The sequence below is a fragment of the Pteropus alecto genome, unplaced genomic scaffold (genome assembly GCF_000325575.1).
Source record: "Pteropus alecto unplaced genomic scaffold, ASM32557v1 scaffold94, whole genome shotgun sequence".
Classification (NCBI taxonomy): Eukaryota; Metazoa; Chordata; class Mammalia; order Chiroptera; family Pteropodidae; genus Pteropus; species Pteropus alecto.
In genome coordinates this window covers 883,264-898,110 of record NW_006437736.1, presented here as the reverse complement: position 1 = coordinate 898,110, position 14,847 = coordinate 883,264, and the positions used below count along the sequence as shown (strand labels likewise).

At 38.1% G+C, this 14,847-nt stretch overlaps 1 protein-coding gene across 16 annotated transcripts in view; it reads right to left on the bottom strand.

Moving 5' to 3' along the window:
• The window catches only part of RBFOX2 (RNA binding fox-1 homolog 2), a 164,185-nt gene that overhangs the window by 65,964 nt on the left and 83,374 nt on the right, over positions 1-14,847 (bottom strand). The gene's annotated exons all lie outside the window — the stretch shown is intronic.

The following is a 14,847-nucleotide window of genomic DNA, read 5'->3' as shown; positions in this document are numbered from 1 at the left end:
TGTCTTGTAAAGCTTAAGGCTCCTGCGGGGATTTGGCTTTTAGTCTCCAGTGAGTTCCCAGCAGAGAAGAGCCGTGGTCAGATTTAGGTTTTTCAATGGATCACTCAGCAAAGGCAGAAAAAGGTAGACCAGCCAGGAGGCTATCATAATAACCCAACCGAGAGACGACAGTGGCTTGGCCCAGGTGGTACTCTCACACGTATCAAATCCTGTAAGACCCCTTGTGCTGCTTCACCCTCCAGCTTTTTGCATCTGTTCTTTCCGCTTAGAAAGCCTTTCTCCTTCCTACCCATCTGGCTAACTCATACATACTCACCTAATACTCCAGTATAGCACTTCTATTCTATTACAATTATTTGTTTATACATCCGTTGCTCTGCAGAACATGGACTCTCTGAGGGCCGGCAATTGTGCAGGTCTAATTCATCTTTGTAACCCCAGTGACTGCCTTAAAATCACCCAAAAAGTATCTGTTAAATGAAAAAGGAAGAAAAGAAAAGGAAGAAAAGGAAGAAAAGGAAGAAAAGGAAGGAAGGAAGGAAGGAAGGAAGGAAGGAAGGAAGGAAGGAAGAAAGAAAGATGGATGTACGACCTAGTAGAGAATATAAATATATATCTACGGAATTTTGTTATTATTTTTAAAAGTTATAAACAAGTCTAGTACAGGAAGAGAGAAAAACTCAGCATGGGGAAACAAAAGTGAGACGAAGGGAAGACAATGAGATCTGTTCAAAGGATACTACAGACTCTGAAGGGACTTGATGACTATGAACTTCAAGAGGCAGAGGAAGTGGACTAGGGGATAAGTGCCAGAGACAATCCAAAGGGAGAATCAGCAGAGCCTGGCAAGGGGCATGGGGGAAGAGAAGAACACTCCTGGGACTGTATGATACTGGGGAGTGAGGCAAGAACGGGTGGGAACAGAGAACAGTTTTCTTAAAAAAATTATCCTAATGTAAACTACTAATTAAATTTTATCTTTCATTTTTGAAGTTCATTTTTTTTTTTTTGTACAAATGCATTCTAAGAGACCTTTGATATTTATTTCTAGGGTGTTTTGGGTAACTTATTTTCTCTTTTTAAACTTAATTTTTTATTTTATCAAATACATGTATATAAATGACAGCAAACCAAATGGGTAAAGAAGAGCTTATGATAAAATCAGCAGTCCCCTACCCTTCTCTTAGTCGGCGGTCTTGGGAGTGACCTTCTTTTAATAGTTTCCTAAAAGGCCAGAGGCTACCATTAGAAGTTACTGACTCTTCTCACCTTTCCAGGCTTAGATGACATGTCACTCTGCAGATCTGTGTACACAGAGTGTAGGACCCGGCCTCCCGCCTCCCCCGCGCCCCGCTCAAGCTCAAGCAAGCCACTGAAGTGGTCAGGTGCATTGTTTGTATGGTAATCTTTGACCAAAGTGGGAGGAGCATGAGATAAAAGGAAGCCAGAAGATAAAACGCCTGGCCACACTCTCTTTGGATGGACTGGTCAGAGCAGCAGTAATTCTATACAACCTCTCTGAAGACTTCTACTGACAGCAGTCAGTCAGCATCGCCTGTCACAAATCTCTGGCCAGCCTCTCTTCCTTGCTTTTACTCCTTTTCTTCAGATTGTACTCCCCAGTAAGTATCAGCAGGTGAGATTTTGTCTCAGGCTCTGTTTTCTAGGGGACGTGGGCTAAGGAAATCATCTGCGTCTTATCTCTTGTATTTTCCATCTTCACGACTTAAAGCTCTACATTTTGGGTGATATCTTCAACTCGATTTTCTATCCTTCTTTGGCATGTTTTCTTTTGACAATCATTCTTAATCTCTAACCTTCTCATTTTTGCATTCTCAGATTGTTGCCTTTTCATTATACCCAGTACTAATTCTATGAATGCATTATCTTGAATCTCACTATATTAGAACGCCTCTTTAAATTCTCCTCTGTTCCCTGGATTATCTGTTTCCCCTAGGGTCAAGTTTTCTTTTTGTTTCCTCTGGTCCCTTTCATGCTGAAAGTTCCTCTCACATGACTAATGATCCTCACGCACAGGTGACCCAGGTATAAAGACTGGGTTATCTGGTGTGAGTTTTTTCTGCTATTGTAGAAGTAAATCTGTTTTCTAACTAGGTCTCTCCCTGGAATTAAAAGCCTATCTGGGAACTCAGTAGGAGATAAGGAAAAGCTTGGCTACTGGCAAGCTTCATTTGAATGTAAGCTGCTAGGAAAGTACGGAATGGCCTCCTCTCATATCCCCCAAATATCAAGACTAAAGAAAAGGGGGCCAATATCTAATACAAAAAGAATTAAATTTCCCCAAATGTTCTGAATTCTTTGGAGTCAAATAAACTGGGGTTTTTGTTTTTCCTTTTTCAATGCTGGAGAAAGGAAGTAGCACAATAAATGCTTGCGATTTCCATTGGGCAGGGGTTCAAAAGCTGCGTTATCTCCTACGTAATGCACACAGAATCCCTGCTTTCCATCCCATCTTCACTCCCGCTCTCGGAGCGTCCTTGGGGTTCCTGCTGGGCAGAGCGGCTTCCGCTTCCAGGCCATTGGCAGTCCCCTTCTACGAATCATCAGGCTTTCCCTTCTCCTCCATTTCGTTCAGCAATTGGTTCCCATTTGCTTTAACTTTTCTAGAAATTTATTGAACTCTCTTTTTTATTAGTAATATCATCCCTCACCCTTTTCTATCTGCTGTTACGGGTTTATTTCTTTTTGTACTTTTGTATTGTTATTTCAGTGGGTCTCACACAAGTGAAAGTATCCATGATTTTGACCCAGAAGTCGTGATTTATCTTCCATAAAAGATTTCAACCATAGTTAAACTCCAGAAGTCCAGGTTCCTTTTTAAATATGAGAAAGGACATGAGTTAATGAACTTCTGTTTCTTTTAAAATAATCCTTTAACAACATTAAGATGTAGTAAAAGCAAATCAGAGAAGCTTACGGGAAAATGTAAAGTTTACTACAATTCGTGAAACGGCCCTGCACTTGATGCTATAATAAAGCCAATATATTTTGATTATAGGAAGCAAAGCAATCCAGAGAAGTATCAGAACTAAATGTGTACTGTAAATCATAGTCTAAATGCCAACTACAAGTACATCCAGCACTGTGTTAGATGTTATTCTAAGTCCTGACAAATACAAAAGACTTTCAAGGGTTTAATCACTCTCAGAAAATAAAACAAAACAAAAATCAAGTATTTACCCACTAGAATGCCTAACTCTTCACCTCCTGCCTTCTTTCCGAATGCAACGGTGGCCCAGGCTGGACCACAGTCTCAGGGGAGGAAAACATTTCTCGTTACCCCACTGATCCCTAACCCGAGTCAATAAGTCATGCCATGGACTGTGACTCTTCAGTCAGGAATGGCAATGAAACACAAACTAGTGACCGCAATATTTAATCTTTTATCATAATGCGACAAACCTAAACAAAAACATTAGAGTCCTCTGTTGGAAGAAGCCATCAAAATGCTATCATAAATAAGCTGTTATTATTACCGAACAGGAAAACCTGCCTCAGAGTGAGGGAAGATATCCATCTTAAGAGAGGTGGCATGCAGAAAACTGAGAACTGAGATCTAAAATCAGTCCCTAAGGCACCAAAAAGAAGCTGACAATACTTTAATGGTTGCTTAGTAACGAAGCATTCCTGGATTTCACTCCACATTGCCAATCTTTCCATGTCAAGTTAAATGCTCATAAAACAAACAGAAACAAAATATCTTTAAGCATACTTAAAAAAAAAATCAAAAGACATTCTGTTTTTCTGCCCACTTATAATCTTCCATACCTCAAACTTCATTATTATCTTTAACACATCAATTAGATTAGCTTCATATTTGAGAAGAATTTTCCAGCAAAGAATGCCCAAGATACATGATTTTTACTTATTTTAAGATTTTCCCTTTCAGTAATAAGGAGCATATAAACTTGATATTTTAGTCTCTATAAAACATCTTTTGTTAAAAGTCTGAACTTCTTGGGCAGATGTTCTTAAGGTAGAAAGAACACTAGACAGAGACTATAAGAAAATGAATTCTAGTTCCAGTTCTGCCATTACCTTGCCATATGACCTTGGACAACTGCCCCACCTCTCTGGATGTGTATCCTACTTTGTAAAATAAAGGTTACTCTAGCTCTAAGAATCTGTGCTTCTGTGATCAAGAGCAGGGGTCCCCAACCTCCTGGCCGCAGACCTGTCAGGAACTGCGTCACACAGGAGGAGGTGAATGGCGGGCAGGGGAGCCAGGAAGCTTCATCATCTGTATTTGCAGCTGCTCCCCAGCGCTAGCATCACCGCCTCAGCTCCACCTCAGATCATCAGGCATTAGATTCTCACAGGAGCACCGGTCATGGTGCACAGGGCCAAAAAGGTTGGGGACCGCTGATTTAGAGGCCTTACCAAAGGGGCAGCATACAGTAAAACAAATAAACAAAAAGAAACATTAGGTATATTACCATGTGAAAGAGCATTTTCTTCTGTAACAGTCAATCAACAAAGTGCCATTAAGTTGTTTATCTATTCCCCTCTCAAAAGTGGCTAAGAGCTACTCTAAAACAGTCAATACTTGATTTCCCTCTTACCTTGAACAAATGTTCCCACATGAAATACTAACCAAACTATAAAACCTCTGTGCTGAGATAAAATTTCAGGAAACTAAAGTTGTGTACAGAATAGCCAAATTGATCAATTCTGCACTTATCCCAGAGGAACCTAAGGCTCCAGGAAAATTAGCAGACATTTCTCAAAGTATTGGCTACAGTGAATTATAAAGATTTTTCTTATGCAAAGAAAAAGTTAAATAAATATTAGGGCCTTGTATTCTTCATTTTATACTTAATGTACTGGCTATCTCCTCAAAAGGGGGTAGAAACAGCATGAACTTGGGAATAAGATAAACATGGGTTCAAACCTAGGCTTTGTCATACACAGTTGTGTGACTCTGGACAAGTCACTTAACATCTCAATACCTCAAAAATTTTTTTATCTGTAAAATGAGAAGAAGGATAGCTACCTAATGCGTTATCTATGAGAATTAACTGAGATAATGTATACAAAATTCTTTGCTTCTGGCTTTTGAAAAAAAATGGTAGAGATAATAATCATTGTGAAGGAAAAAGTGCAAATGTGTGTGTGTGTGTGTATTCCACAATATAAGACCTATCTGCTGAGTTATACCCTTAAAGTTCATGTTCTTTTTTATATAAAGTCATATTAATACAAACACAGGGGGTGCGGGGGGGATCATATTCTTCTTACTAAAGGCTTTATGTAAAACATAGGCTAAAGTGCAATTAAGCCAAACAATACATTCCCAGTTTCTCAAAAATGTCTCCTGGTTCCTCAAGAGAGAAAAGATTAAAGCACATAGTGGATGAACTTTTGGTCCCAGTTGCTATGCTAGGAAATGAAAGTCAGGCAACCACTTAACTGAAGTTAAGAAATCTCTAAACAATAGCATCCACATTCTTTAATATTTTTTAATGATCATCATTTTCACAGTTCAAAGTGCTCCTACCTTCTACACTGTTTATGTGAACAAACAGTACTTTGATTTTTCTCCTTCCTTATTCTGCTAGAATTGCAATGATAGGTAATTCATAGGAGAAAAAGATCTTTCTCCTTTTCCACAACAGATCACAAATTATGCTGAACTACAAAGACATGGAAATCCTAAACAACCAACAAGAACCCGAACCCAAACCGTGGAAATCCTATTTTTCCTGTGAACTTGTCCACATGTTTTTGCTAAAGAACTATTTTTACCTTTGATCTGATTAGTTCTAAACACTCTCGGAAACTATTCTACCACCGAATCTCATTCAGTACTCAAGAATTTGGTTCTAGATTCAAATAATGTCTTGCATAAGTCACACACAAAATAATACAAGCCATAGCCTTTCCTCTCACCCTTTCCGAAACCTCAGCCAAACTTCCCAAACGAATTCTTTCCTCATTTGAACTTCTAATGGTACTTTATTGACACCATATTCATGGAATTTATCATATTCCACCTTGTATTTTAATTATTTATGCATCTTATACATTCTACTCCTTGAAATTACTGATCGACTGATTTTTCATTCATAAAGTAGGCTTATATTAAATGATATATCATTTAATTTTCATGTACAAATAAGTGGTCTCACTTTTGTTTCCAATCAAGATGGAGTAATCATATTTATCTTGCCATTTCGAACACTAAAAGTCAGAACAAAATACATGAAACGGTACTCAAGACACTGTACAGCAGACAAAGGACAGTGATCTCTGAGACACAAAACACCTAGGATGAGCTTTATAACTGCCCCAGCTGACTGAGTGGAGAGTTTCCAGGCAGTGACATAGAGAGAGGGAAGCAGGCAGAGCCTGGTGGTCTCCATGAGCTGAGGAGTCTAGAGAAGCCAAGACGACTGCAGTTCCCAGGGAAGAGAACTGCAGAAGAGAGAGCTGCACTGACAGAGAACTCGGAAGACCTACAGACGATTCCCCTTCAGTTATGGAATGGTCAACGCATGTCCGTGAAGAACTACCTGAGGCTGGAGAAAGGACCAACTGACAGAGCTGGAGGGAATAATGTCAAGAGCTCACCCAGTGCCAGGAACAGAGCCTGTTTCCAACAACGAGAGTGGAAAATCTGATAACCTGGGCATCAGTTAGGGTACTAACAAGTCTGGTCTCAATAGTGGGGAAAAATTAACCTGAGACTAAAAAGAGCCCTGGGGTATCTAACAAAACTGAAAAATGAGATCTGGAAGGATCAAACTATTTCTGCGAAAATCAGCTCAAGAAAATATATCTATATATGACATCCTACAAGGTAAAATTCACAATGTCTGGCATCCAGTCAAAAATCGTAGGGTACGCAAAGAAGCAGGAAAATACAATCCATAAAGGTGAAAAAAACAATTAATTTCAAGGACATTAAAACACCTGTATTACATGTGTTCAAGAAAAATCGTATGTAAAAGAAAAACTGACACATGGGAGCTAGAATAAAGATTCATATCGAAATTCTAGAGGTGAAAACTTTATCTGAGATTTTTAAAAAACCACATTGGATTGGATTAATGGCAGATTAGACATTGCAGAAGAAAAGATCGGCACACTTGATGACACTGAAAGAGAAACTATCCAAAAGGAAATACAGAGAGGAAAAAAAGACTGAAAAAACAATGAACAGTGAGCCTTGAAAATGACATGGAATGATTATGGTGTAATATATAAGTGTGTTGACAACTTTTCAAAAGTCGTGTGCAGAGACTCTAACTCTTGGTCATCTTGACTGGAAGGAAAAGAAGAGAGGAAGGTGGCTGTACTAGTTATACCACGTTTGGTATACTGACTACGATTTGCCGAACCCTAAAATTTCATTGTCACTTTTCCACACTTGTTGGGGGTCATGCTCTTCTCTCTTTCCTGACTCTCCAAGAGGCTAGAGCTCCCATGCCACTTACCTGCATGCTATCTTCTGGACATACACGGCCTTCCACTGGAACATCTATAAGAGATTTGTATGTTCCCCAAATAGCTATTTACTCCAAAATCCTTTCTTCTAGCCAAATAAAACGTCCATTTTTAAAAGGACTTTGTATTTTAAGTATTAACTGATTTAAGTAATAAGCACTGGGGTGTGTAATTACTCAATTTAACTCTGTTTTGCATTTCAAAAGCGGACCCATTCTATATATTAACATGCATTTAAGCTGCACCTTTAAGAGGCAAGAAATTATTCATGTGGGGAAAAGAGCTATTCTGGCCCCAAACAGTAATCTATGAAAAATAATATATACAAAAATATGAAAAGCAGGAAGGTAAAAAATATGGAATATTTAGGGAACTGCAAATAGTCCAGATTGCGGAGTGGGGTGGAAGGAGAAAGGAAGTGAGAGAAGGGGAAGAATCCTCCTGTTTTCTGTGGGAGAAAATGAGAGAGGTCAGGGGTTTCACGCTGATCCAAGGTCTCACGGGGATCCAGTTGAACTGTCAAGATTGTGTCCTATCATCAAGCTGTACGGGAAAACCTTCCCTATGCTAAGAAAGCAGGGAGGACCTAAATCCCTCCAAGTCAGAGCTTGGCAGTCTGGCTCTGATCCAAAGCTGGCCCACCACCTGCTTTTTTATACACCTGAAAGCTAAAATTGGTTTTTACAATTTAAAGAGTTGAAAAAGATTCAAAAGAAGAATATTTTGTGGTACCTGGAAATTACATGAAATTCAAATTTCAGTGTCCATAAATAAAGTTTTACTGGAACATAGCCGCCCCCATCATCTGACTTCTTTCATGCCAACAGCAGGGATGAACAGCTGTGACATCGTGGCCCGTGAAGCCAAAAATATTTACCATGCAGCCATTAACTGAAAATTTTGTAGATATCTTCTCTAAGGTTGCAAGTCTTTCAAAATCCCCTTTACCTAAGTCTCAGTTTGCCTCTTCAAAACTTCTTACAAGGGATCTCATAATATTAGATAAAAGAATAGTTATATTTGTGGATATAAAAGAACTCTTATAATTTCATATAATTATTGATTAACATTACCATATTTTCTGCTTAAGTATTCCTTTATATACGAAATACTAAATTCTGGTTGTAGAACTTTACCCTGTAATTCTGAATGAATTAAATATCTCCAGTTATGACTTTAAATTGCAATTGTAAAAACTGTATTTCCTTTTGTTAATAGTAGTCTAGCTATACCTATTTCCTGAGCCATTAATTAAAAAAGAAATGTTATTCTAATATTCTGAAACTGATTGCCTTTGAAAAAATTCAAGAGGCAGGATAAAAAGAACAAATAAACCAAAGTAAGCTAATATAACAATATTTCTATGGTATTAGATTTATAATAAATATTAAAAGAGTACTTTTAATGGTTTAATTAATTTTTTTTGCTGTGTTTTACTTCTATTTTCAATGATCATATTGTATTGTTGCTACTGATTTTAAAGACTAATTCTTAATTTTGGCTTTCCAACACTCTTCTGATACAATTTCAAGATATCAAGAGTAGTGATCAAATGACAATATGTCATTAGTTGATCCAACCGGCATCTTCGAAAAAATAGTTCTAAAAAATAAGTTTAAAAATAAAAATTTCAGTGTTAGCAACCTTTGAAGGACCTGGGCAAGACCCAGGGGTTGGAAGACAGGTAGACTGTTGCCAATCAGCTGACAGCATGCTTTACAGTGAAACAGAAAAGCAATATTCAACCTAAGAGTTAAGGGTAATATCCCCTTATTTTTAAAGTTATAAATTGTTGACAATACATGATAAATAAGCTTTGAAAAGTGAGCAAAGTCAAACATGTCAAAAAAAAAACTACTTATAATAAAGATATGATACTCGATAATACAACTGATATTTACTAAGAAATTAGATATAAATGATCAATCATTCCTATGAATTGATGCAATTAGTCTAGGACAGTAAAGACTCTGCAAGCCATATGTTTTCAGATCTATGAGGAATAATTAAAGGAAGTAGATAAGATGAACCGAGAGAACGGAAGATTAAAGGAAACACTTAGCCATTATCTTCAAGTATTTGGTTTTTATGAAGAAGAGAGATTAAACTTCTCCATGCGACTTTGGATGATACAACTAGGAAGAGTGAGAAAACAATAATGAAAACACATTTTAGCTCGCCATCTGGAAAACTTTTCTACTTTTTAACACCCCAAAACATAACTATTTATTTTATGAGGCTGGTTGTATAATGGAAGAGTGTGCAAATTTAGAATTAAATAGATTTCAAGTTTGAAACCTATCTCTGTCTGTATCCAGAGACACCAGATTATTTGACCTCTCAAATCTCAAAATCTAATGTATGGGGAAAAAAACATGAAAAATACCACCAACCTCAAAAGTAATTGACAAGTGATATACGATACAAGTATAATTGTTATGTATGTAAATGTGATTTGTATGTAAAATTGGTGCAAAGAAGTATGCAAAAATAAAAAGTTATTTCAACAACAGTCATTATTCTTGGTAGTTAACAACAGGGAATCTGGAGCTAAACTCCTTGGGTTTAAATCCTGACATTATCACCTTGGGCAAGCCACCTGACCTCTCTGTAGTCCTGTTTCCTAATTTCCACCATATGGACACTAATAGCACTTATAAGGCTGCTGAAAGGAATAAATGACATAACGCCTTAGGAATTGACAATAGTACCTAATGCATAATATGTACTCTGTAATGTTACCTATTATTATAATATCACAATACTGAATTCGTTTTATTCAATAGTATTATTACAAGTAGCCCATCCAAGCCCTGAATAAGTCAGAGACGGGAATTCCAGAAGTAAATCAGAGTCTCGACTAAATGAATGTATTCGCACATTCATCAAATATTTACTGACTATATAATACCTGTAAGAGGCGTTAGAGTACAGTGCTTAAGAGTATGAATTCCCAAGCCAGTCTGTGGATGTGAATCCCCACATCTCTTAGTAGCTATATAAACTTGGGCAAGTTACCTAACCATTATATGCCTCGGTTTCCTCTTTTTTGATTATAGGGATAATTGTAGAGTTGTTGAGAGGCTTCAGTGAGTTAATGTAGGTAAAGAATACCTGACAACCATATACAAGTATTAGCTAGTTAGCTGTTATTATGACTACATCCCAGGCACAGTTCTAGACACCAGGAATGTAACAGACTGATGACGAAGGTCCCTCCTCTCATAAATCTTTTATTCTTTTGGGGGAAGAGGCACAGATAACATATAACGAGTAATGATAAGCACTAAAATCAGTGGTAAGTGAATAGACTGGAGAGTTCAAGTTGAGATAGGAAGGTCAAAAGAGAGCTCTCCCTTGAGAAGCCATATGGGTATGTGAGGGAAGAACATTTTGAGGTCAGAAAAAAAACAGAAGGGAAGGCCCTGAGCAGGAGGATGCAAGTATATTAAGGGACTAGCAAACAGGCCAGTGTCACTGGATCAAAATATGGGCAGAGAAGGGCAGCAGGAAGTCAGGCTGAAGAGACAGCCAGGGTCCCTGATCACATGGGGCCGTATTCAGAGCCTGAAGGGAACCTGGAAGGAGTGACAAAGTCAGACCTGCTTTTAAAATCATTTACTCTGGCAATGACCTCTAATGAATTATTTGATGCCAAGGTTTCCTATATTTAATCATTCTAATAGTAAGAGAGGAACAGTTAAGCATGGCAGACTGCAGTATTTCTGGCTGCTTAAAAGAAGTTGAGCATGGAGCCCGATCATGAATTGCTACATTCAAAACAGCAAAGCAGTCACTGCAGGGGAGCATTCCATTTGTTTGTTAGATTTCACAAATGAAGGGCTGTGAAGAAATGTTTAAGAACAACTTGACGGTAGTTTTGGAATGTTAAAAAAAAAAAAAAAAAAGAGCAAGGCATTGACTCCAGAAGGGAATGCTGGGGACACCAACAAAATCAGATTCCAGAGAGGAACAGTACAGCAAAAGGAGGCGGCAGGCTGCACAGGTGGCTGTGTCATCACTGTGACTGGCTCCAAGTGAAGATCTGTCTGAATATGACATGGAGATGTCCAAGAAATAACCCAAGGTAAGGAATTACATGAAAAGAAGTTAAAATGTGAACACTCTGTGAACCAGAAGTCAAAAGAGAGATGAGACTGTTTCCACATGGCAATCTATATACATATGAGTCTGAAAAATTTCAGGGAAGAACAGAAAACTGGAGGCACAAAACCAGGCCTTTCAGCTCTGCCCTGTCACTGAGAGGAACGAGGAGTGGCATTCACCTTCCAACATGGAGATGTGCTCTGGAGCAACACAAACCTCCACGGCAGGTGGTCAAACTCTAAGCTTACGTAGTCTCCACTGCAAAACTGAGGAGAAAGATACATGAAAAAATAAAGGGAGGGGGCAAAAAAGGGTGTGTGCTTGGGGTGGGGAAGGGCAAATGGGCAGAAAAAACCGTTTAATGAGTCAAAATTGCTCAGATTTAATCACATTTATGGAATCCCGGGTATCTTCTTTTCAGGAAAGCTAAGTAATTTTTAGAATAGCGATATTTTTTAAGAACCAGTCCTAGTCTTGGCAAGGAAATGGTTATAACTGAAGATATGGAGCAGTGTAGAAGAATTCAGAAAGAAACCGAAGCTCTGGAAAAAGTGAGGCTTTTTTTGGTTCATTGTGAAGGAACAGAAGTTAGTCTCCAACCAACCCACAATCTCCTCCTAACCCCCAACTTCCCAGAGTCCTGCGCAGCCCATAGAAAGTGGAAAGTGTGCCAAAACAAACAGTGTGGGCTGAAGCTCTGTGGATGAAGGGTGGGATGAGCTTTGGGTGGAACTGGCAGGCAACCGAATGGGATCACTTTAAAGCAATGCCACAAAATGGAGACCAAATCATCTCTTAGGACTTTCAAAATTCACAGAAAATGGGATATGCTTAGCAGAACCAGAGAATAGATTCCCTACTCCAACTCACTTCAAAAACAAAAACAAAATCAGGAAGGATAGAAAAAAATGAAACAAAGCAAAACAGACCTGCTCTCTTATCTGTCTTTAATTAAGACATAAAATACCCTTCCCTCTTCTCCCAATCACCCTGGAACAGAAGAGCAAACTGGCAGCAGCTCAGGTGAAAGACTTCAGCCTTCCAGCTACAAAGAGGGGAGACAGCAGACAATGGAACTGGTGATTCATTACAAAAGAATACACTCCAGAGCAGCCCGCTGCCACATGGGCTTACTGCACTATTTAAAGGAACAGCAACCCCCTTTCCAACCTCCCTTATTCTTAACACCTTCCCTCCTCTTGGTCCTGATGGAAAACAGATTTTGAAGAAAATGCCAGCAAAGCACTGAGCTGTCCAAGAAAGGGAGGGCTTTGTGTTCCACAGAAACTGGCAGTCTTACACTATAGTAAGAGTACGAAAATTTTCCTTCACATCCATACTGTAAAATCTTTTCCTCTCTGCCTAGTATACTTTCCCTTTGGACATCAAATAGTATGACTGACTTTGAGTTTGGTAAAACATTGAAAAAATTAATTGGAGTTGGAGTCGTTCACAATTTTGTTTTTCTAATTTTACATATATTATGAGAATGATTTTTCCTCTTTCCCATCCTTTTATTCCACGTTGTTATTTTCATAGATGTGAGAAGATACAATAACTTGATTCACATGTTCAGAAATAAGAGAGTCTCTCAGTGAGCTACTTTTATAACACATACATGAACAAGAGATAAATGTAAAGCTATTAAAAAATAAGATCGCATGAGCGGGTCTATCTACCATATTAGAATTCTGTGATTAAATTACCAGTTGCCCCTTTTTTTTCCTTTCTCTAAAGGCAAAGCACTAATTACTTACTGTAAATCACAGAGCAATTTGCTAATTAAACCCAAAACAGGCCTTATAAAACTAGAGCATATATAATAAAGCACACACACTCGGCAACTAATGATATAGCTCTAATGATGAAAATGTCATCCACTCAAAGCCCTTCACCCTTCTTCCACCAAGTCAGTGATGGAAACTAAAGGATACAGAAATGTTAAGATCCAAGATGCCAAAAGCCTAGGTGACAAATGGTAAAAACTTATCTAAATACCTTCCTTAATATACTAGTCAAGACACTAAATACAATAATAAATCATTTAACTTTGATAACCAAGCCTTAAGCAGTGTAGACATTTTATATTCAGAAAGCTTATGTGACAGATCATTAATGTATATTGGGATTATAGATATCTGGCTCAACAAACAAAAAACAAAGAGCAAAAAAAAATACCCCCCAAAATAAAAAACATAAAGCCACCCCCCAAAAACCTTTACAGGACAAGTAAAGATTTGGCCCATCTGGTTTTACTAGCTATGTATGGTACACATTATCATAGGAAGTGTATATACCAAAACAAATATGCTGGAATACTGAAAATTCACAAATTCAATATTCTATACCTTCTACACGGGCAAAAGCAAGTGACTTGTTTCCTTCAGCATTCAGCACATCCTGAGAAAATCATAATGATTTCAATTTACCTATTAGACTGCCTCAAGAAATCTCTTCTTCTCATTTCTATTTCTCTTCCGTTTTCATTCCTAAAATTATAGTTTCCTTAAATACCAATTAAGACCACAACATTAAGTGGGCACATATGCATATGAATTCTAACTTGTGCTTACACATGCTTAACCAGCTCCTCTGGAAACTAAGGGGACATGTTCCAAGAGGCCACAAAAACCTGTGATTATAAAAAGTCCTAGTTTAAATAAATCTTTCACTGATTTAAAAATACATATAATGAAAAGTGAAGTAGTTGAAAAGCCTTCAGTAATAGCTGAGAAAGAAGAGAGCTGATACCCTCCAATATAGCCAGTTAATGAAAATTGAATGAGGGCTCCAAGGTTAAGAAGTATCATCTCCAGAGCAACAAAGAGAATACAGAAATAGGTTTCCTCTCTTATGGAAATTTTTAAAAGTAAAGCAATATTTCAAAAGAGTTAATCAGGCTGACAATGAAGGGATAATTAGTGGCAGAAAAAATATTTCAAAGGTTTCTCAGCTTTCCAGAAGAGGGAGGGATTTCTTGATAATGTCCAAACTCAGGTCTGGTGAAGAGTTACTTTGGAAAGACAGATTCTTTGAAAGTTCCCTTTCCTCTAGGTCATGCTGGGAAAATCTCCCTAACACTTTCCCTCCTTCCAAACAGCACTGCGGGGCATTATATAACATTTAACGGAACAGGGTTCCAGCTCCTAAACCAGTGCCTCTGTCCGGATGGCTAGCCGACTCTCTCGCCCTCCGGTGGTGACTTGGAGAGGCAAAGCGAAGAGAGAATACAAAAAACGGGCAACCTCCTTAAAAGGAAAGCAGTCCAGTGAT